The 6593-nt window shown below is 60.7% G+C and overlaps 1 protein-coding gene across 15 annotated transcripts in view; it reads right to left on the bottom strand.

Annotated features, from left to right (window-relative positions):
• The window catches only part of CDH23 (cadherin related 23), a 410879-nt gene extending 404512 nt beyond the window's left edge, over nt 1-6367 (bottom strand). For 10 of the 15 annotated variants that reach the window (XR_005986846.1, XR_005986845.1, XR_005986847.1 and 7 more), the window contains exon 1: nt 5708-6024. The gene's annotated coding sequence lies outside the window, so the exon portion shown is untranslated. Of the gene's footprint in view, nt 1-5707; nt 6025-6239 lie in introns of those variants that run through there. The other 5 variants (XM_041749260.1, XM_041749259.1, XM_041749261.1 and 2 more) reach the window with 2 other exon arrangements.
• Nucleotides 6368-6593: the final 226 nt, after the last annotated feature.

Raw genomic sequence — 6593 nt, forward strand, 5'->3', positions numbered from 1 at the left:
GGGCCACTATCAGCCTGCCTTGGGCAAGATGCATCTCCAGGAAGGCATGGGCCAGAAAACACTCCCTCCCTCGTAGGCTGATCAGCCTGCGGGAGGCTCTGGGTGACTGTGATTGCAGAGTCAGGCACTGGGCGGCGAGCATCTGAGAGATGAAGGCCTGCCTGGCCTCCTCCACACCTCATGCTGGGGCAGGAGAAGCAGGGCTTGGCCCCTGACTGGCCACCACCCAGGTCTCCCTCACCCAGGGAGAGGGCCTAGAATAAGTCCATTCCCCAGCTCTGGGCCTCAGTCTCCCCACCTGTAACACAGTGAGTCGAGCTAGTTTCTAAGGACCCTTCTACTCCTTGGAATGGAGGTCCCACACTCAAATGGCTAAAGGGGCCAGGATGGAGGGCAACCTGAGAACAGGGGGCTCGAGTGTGAGATAACAGGGAGTGAGGAGGCCTGTGGAGAACTGAAGGCCGTAAGCTCACCTACATCTAAAAGGAGGCCTTCCGGCCAGACTCAGCTGTGTGACAAGAGTGAAGTGGGAACGGTGGTCACTTCTGGAGCGGGGTGACACTGCCTGGGAGGGGGCATGCAGGAGCTGGCCAAGGCACCGGGAATGCACCTGATCTGCACGGTGTACACATCTGTAAAAGTTCACCACTTCTACTTTAGATCTGGTTATCTTGCTGTATGCACGCAATCCTCAATCAAAGAATTCTTAAAATAAAAACATAAGTAAACAAAAGGGGCGGCTGTAACTCGGCACCAACCAGCAACTGCCAGTCGGGAACACAGACCCACCATTGCCAGCTCCAGTCAGAGATGCCAGAAATCTAGGGTTTTTTTATGCAAAAGTGCTGGTGTTTTAATGTTGTTAGTAACTAATTCAAAATTAAAAATCGCAACCACACGCGCACACACCCCTTTAGGCAGAATTCAATTTATGAACTTACAGATTGTCAAGCTCTCAAAATAAGGGGAGGTTTCACCTCTTGGCTAGAATACAGTGTGCCTAACACATGACTAAATCAACAAGGATAATAAAAGCTACTACATTTTGCATGTGTGCTGTGTGCCAGGCACTGCACCAAAGGCTTTCTACACAATTTTTTCTCACTTACGTCGAGAGCAAGCTGACAAAGGTAATTGAAAATTTGCTCCCATTTAACAGACGGGAAAACTAAGGCCTGGGCAAGGCTACACGGCAGACCAAGGCTTCCGAGCTCAAGAGTGGACACACTGGTGTTCAATCCCAGCTCTCTCTGCCTCCGAGCCGCCTTACAAAAATTAGGAAGGGGACAGCTTTACAGTCATGATAGTAACCAACGCTTGCATGGTTGGTTTTAGACTATGCAAAGGAAATGTAAAAAATACAAATGCTAAACCTGTCCCCCCTCATGACCCAGCTGGAGGCCGGTGAGGCTGAGGACGGTGTCTGCTATTCCCATGCCCCTTGGCAAAACGCTGAGCCACATGGACTTTCACTGCCATAGGAGGTAGCACCTCGGAAACACCCAAATATACAGACCAGCAAGGGGGAGCCATAGCCGGCCCCATTCCCCATGACAGGTCCAGATCAGATTTCACAGTGAAAGACTAGAATGCTGTCTCCATGCGGCCACTTCTTAAATATGCCAAGTTTCTCACGGACACCCGTCTGGTCAATAAAGTTGGTAAGAATTTGCATTTTCTGCCCTATGGGATTCAATAAAGAGATTTCCATATTGAACCAAAATAAATATGCCCCATAAATGCTCCAATTTTTCTGAATTGACTCTTCTGCACAAATGATCAGTCACCGCTGTTGCAGATATTCAGATCACGATACGGAAATTTCCAGCAGTCCAGCACACCTTGTGCCCTCGTCATTGCACCCCAGGGCAACCATGATTCTGACTTCTGTCACAGAGATGGGATTTGCCCACCCTTTGTCCCATTCATACGGGGCCTGTGCTCTCCTGTTCTCAGAGTCTCCACAACTCCCTGTCATCTCACATTTGGCACTGCGGTACTCTTTGTCTGCCTCCCAGCCCCTGTAGGTATGTGAATTTGAGACCTCCACTCCAAGGGCATATGCTGGAGCCCAGAACACAGCAAGATGGGCAAAGCTGCTCTGTCTTGAAAGGAACCGACATGAATAGGGAAGACTGGTTACAGACGCACCAATGCCCGGTGTTAATGATCAATTAACATTGGAGTAGAGAAGGAAGTGAAACAGTCACCTGGCCATAGCCCACTCAGTCGGTGAGCACCAGGTCCACTCGTGTGGCGGCGGCCTGGGGATTCAAGGAGGAGTCTGACACAGCCCACGCTGCGGGAGCTCACTGTCCAGATGTGGGGTCAGATCCCCGCAGGGGGGGGTAAACAGCGCTACAGAAGGAGGTGAGGGAGGGAGGCACAGGCTGGAGAGGCGGCAGTGAAGGCTTCCCAGGGTCTGTGACCCCCTAGCAGTGTCAGTAACACGCCTGGAAGCGCATAAGCCCGGAGCACAGAAAAGCCCCTTCCGATCCCCACTCCCCTCCCACTAGAGGCAAAATATTCCCATCCTGCATAACCCATCCAGCAGGGTCTACCTCGCGAATGACCTTGCTCACCTATTAACTACACAAACAGGATTGTCCTGATGTCAAGAAAAACTCCAATCGAGGCTCAAGATAAGAAGTTAATTTTTTAAAAAACGAACAACACCATCATTGCTTGAAACCAGTAAGTTCAAAGGCAATGAAGGCAATTTTTAAAAATATCTTTATATTTTCAAACAGTAAAATTTTCAAAACCTGAGGGTTCGTGAAAATAGTCTTTCTTCACCTTGCTGTGTTTGAGCTCATTGATGCAGGAAGGGTTCACGTCAGTGTCACTGTTGGTCAGGCCCACGCCTGTGCTGACCCATGTCGCCACCCCCCCGCCCCGCCCCGACTCCCACCCCCCACCGCTCACTCACCACCCTGCACTCTGGAAGGATTGTCCATCTTCCTGGCAAGGAGGCCAGCTTAGGGGGGAAGGACAGTCCTCTTTTGACAGGGCTGAGGATTGTGCCCTGACCTTTCACCTGTGACACCACCGGCCTCACCAGGCCTCTGAGCCAAATCTTCCAAAGTCTACTCTCGGGCCAGCCTTGATGGCTTCAGGGGCACCATTATTCCTCCAAAAGACCAGGAGGGGAGCTGCCATCATGCCCTGCCGTCATCCTCCTGTCTTGGGGCGCAGGGTCTCCCAGGGCCCCAGGACAGCAGAAGTGGGATGTCCAACCCTGGGCTGGGGGTAAGAGTGGAGCCTGGTCAGCACCCTCTTCTCCATGGACTATCCCGAATTAGCATTTATGCAGCTCCCTCTGCCTAAGTCCTGTGGCTGCTGAAAGGTGTGATCAATGGGGCACTCTACCATCTGGATGGGACAGATGAAGCAGAGGACAGTTAGTCAATTCCTTCCCTTTGAGGGACAGCACCTACCCAGCCCCAGGCCATCTAGAGGCAGAGCAGCATATCCAGCTTCCAGAAACTCTGCCCTGTGCCCACTTTCTACCAGCCCATAATGCAGCACACGTAGCAACATTTTAACTGCACAGAAAGCTGAGATGCCACCTGAATCTGTCTAAAGGTCCCCCAAATACAGACCCTTCCTGGCATCAGCAAGGGATGGACCTGAGAGGCCAGCAGTGAACTGTTACCCAACCCTAGCATAACTGTTCCCGAAAAGAAGTTCCAGTTGCCTTCTCAGAGCCACGTTCTTATCCACTGCCCTAGGTGACACTCCTTCTGCTCCAAGAGGTTGTGAAATGCTCATTCCCTAGAAGGTACTGTGGACCAGGGCTTCACAAACTTTACTGAGCAAACAAACCACTCAAGGATCTTGTCAAACACACATCCTGGCTCAGGAGTTCTGGGATGAGCCAGAAGAATCTGCCTATCTAACAAGCCCCCAGGTGATGCTGCGTCCACCGGCCACAGTCGGAGCAGCAAGGCTCCACCAGGCCCTCCTTCACCTCCCAGAAGTATGTGTATGTACAGTAAAGGCTTCAGAAAGACGCCCTTTCAAATGTTAGGCTCAAAGAAATGAACATCAAATGGTGAAATTGTAGGGAAGGTGGTTTGTTGGATGAGGGGGGCTATTTGGGCGGCAAACAGGCCCATCTGCCAACATAACCCTCTAATCAAGCTCTTTAGTAGGCAGATGTGAGGAGCCCAGCTGTTTGAGGACCAGGAAGGCCAACACAGACATGTGCATGGGGGCCCAGCCCAGATAAGGTCAGAATGCCAGCCCGGGGCCTCGCACCCCGTCACTGTCCTCCACTACCTGGCTCACACCCCTCACTTCTGGAGTGCTGCCTTTCCAGCCCACGGGGTACTCACGCTCTCTGCCACGCAGGTCCTCTGCTTTCTGACTCTCCCCAGCCCCGGGGACCCAGCACCAAGCATCCTTTTCCTGATGCTTGAGGGGAGGGGTCTCCTCCCAGCCCCTCCTGGGACAGAATGACCTCTCGTCCCCCACCCCCACGGGTGCTGCGTGCACCATGACCCAAACACGAGCTCCAAGCCAGCTCTCCCCAGGACCGGCTGACTCATCAGCAAGCACCCCACACCTGGCTCCAAACACGGCTCCTCAAACCACCGGCCACCAGCGGCCACCCCCGGCCACCCCCGGCAAGGGTCTGACTGCACCCAGTGCTCCCGCAGGGACCCCCCCCACAATCCTCATGTGCCCCTCCAGCTCATTTCAAGACACAAATTGGGGTGGGGGCTCTTGCTAATCACCTGAACCGCAAGGGTCAATGCCTGCCCTGGTCCAAGAGGGCAAAGTACACAGAAGAGGCTGCCTTCTGAATCACTCGGGAGGCTACGGGCGTGTCGCTATCAGAAAAGGCTGATTTCCCCCCAGTGGGCACAGACAGCACCAGGGCAGGGGGTCGGGGCCGGGGTCGCGGTGGGGCGGCGGCCAGCGCCGATGGCTCTGGCTCTGGCTCGAACCTGAACCTGCGCTCGGAGCCCAGCGGCAGCGGCCGGTGCTCGCTTGGGGAGAGGAAGGTACCTGAGGGCTCGCCGCGGGCGCGGCCGCCACGTCGGAGGGAGGGCGCGGGCTTTGCTCGCGTCCCGGCTGCCCTGCAGGGGGGCGGGGGGCGGGGGGCGGCGATCCCGGGCGCAGGCCTCCGGGGCGGGCCTGCCGGGGAGCCGGCCGGGGGAGCCGAGTGCGAGCCGCGCGGGGTTTTCCCAAAGCGGGTCGGGTTGGGAGGTTGCGGGGGTCCTCCGGGGTCTCCCGCCGGCACTGGGAGGCGACCCGAGGCTCCTCCGGCGCCCGAGCCCACCGCGCGGGGGCGGCGCGCCCCACCCCATCCCACCGTCCACAGGGGCACGCGGAGCGCACGGGGACAGGACGGGGGGCCCGACGCCCTCCCCACCGCCGGGATCCGCCCCGACCCGGCCGGACCCGCTCCGAGGGCGGAGAGCCGGGCGGCGGGGGCTCCGGGACCCCGGCGGGGCGTGCCCCTCCCCAGGCCAAGCCGGCGGGAAGGCGGGTTCCCGGGAATCCAAGTTGCCGCGCGTCCGGGCCGGGGCAGGGCGCGGGGCGCGGGGCGCGGGGCGCGGGGAGCGGGGCAGCCCCGGGGCCCGCCGCGGGCGCTGGCCGAGCCGGAACAAGTGGCTCTCGGCGGCCGCAACTTTCCGGGCGCGCGGGCGAGGTGCGGAGAAGGCGAGGGGCGGGGGGAGGGCGGCGCGGCGGTCGGTACCGTGTGCGTGTGCGGAGAAGCGCCGCGTCGCGCCCCGGCTCTGCGCTCCTCCGGCCGGGCCCCCCGGGCCGCCGGCTCCGCTGCAGGCCACCGCCGCGTCTCGCCGCCGGCGCCGGGCTCCCCCGCGTGTCGCCGGCAACTTCAGGCGCGCCGCGGGCTCCGACTCGGCGCGCCCCGATCGGCCCGAGGCTCCGCGGCCCCGCGCTCCATGCCCGGGCCCGGCCGCCCCCGCCCGCCCCGCCCCGCCCGGCTCAGCGCCCCGCTCAGCGCCCCGCCGCCGTCGGACGCGCCTTCCCGCGGAGCATCGCGCCCCTCGCTCCCGAGCCGCCGCCGCCGCCGCCGCCGCCGCTCAAGTCGCCGATCAACTTTCCGTCGCTCCCTCCGCCCCGCGCGGCCCCCGCCCCAGGCCCCGCCCCCTGACGCGCCCGCCCGCGCCCCCCCCTCCCGCGCCCCCCGCCCGCGCCCCCGCCCGCGCCCCGCTCCGACCCCCGGGGCCGCGCCGCCCAGCCCGCCGGGCGCTCAGGCTACGCACAGTCGAGCGCCGGCGGAGCTGCCCTCCGCGGCCGTCATGGCACCGGCTGCCGCGGCAACTCGACGAATCCCCCCCAGGGGCAGCGAGGGCGCCCGCGGCTGCGGCCCAGGTGCGCGCTGGAGCCTCGCCGCGCACGGCCGCCCGCCCCCCGCAGAGGGGCTCGCCCAGGGGTGCGGGCCCCCCGGCCTCCGCCGGCCCCCTGCCGGCTCCGCGCCTCGGGGAGAACCGGGCCGGGCTGGGGAAGCCGGCGCGAGCGAGCCGGCCCAGGGCCTAGGTGAGCCTGCGCCATCTGTTGGCTTTAAGCGCCCCCTCTCTGCTCCCAGGATCGCTGAGCGAGGAGCGGCCCGGTCCCTC

This window comes from Vulpes lagopus, chromosome 3, assembly GCF_018345385.1.
Source record: "Vulpes lagopus strain Blue_001 chromosome 3, ASM1834538v1, whole genome shotgun sequence".
NCBI classification, from domain to species: Eukaryota; Metazoa; Chordata; class Mammalia; order Carnivora; family Canidae; genus Vulpes; species Vulpes lagopus.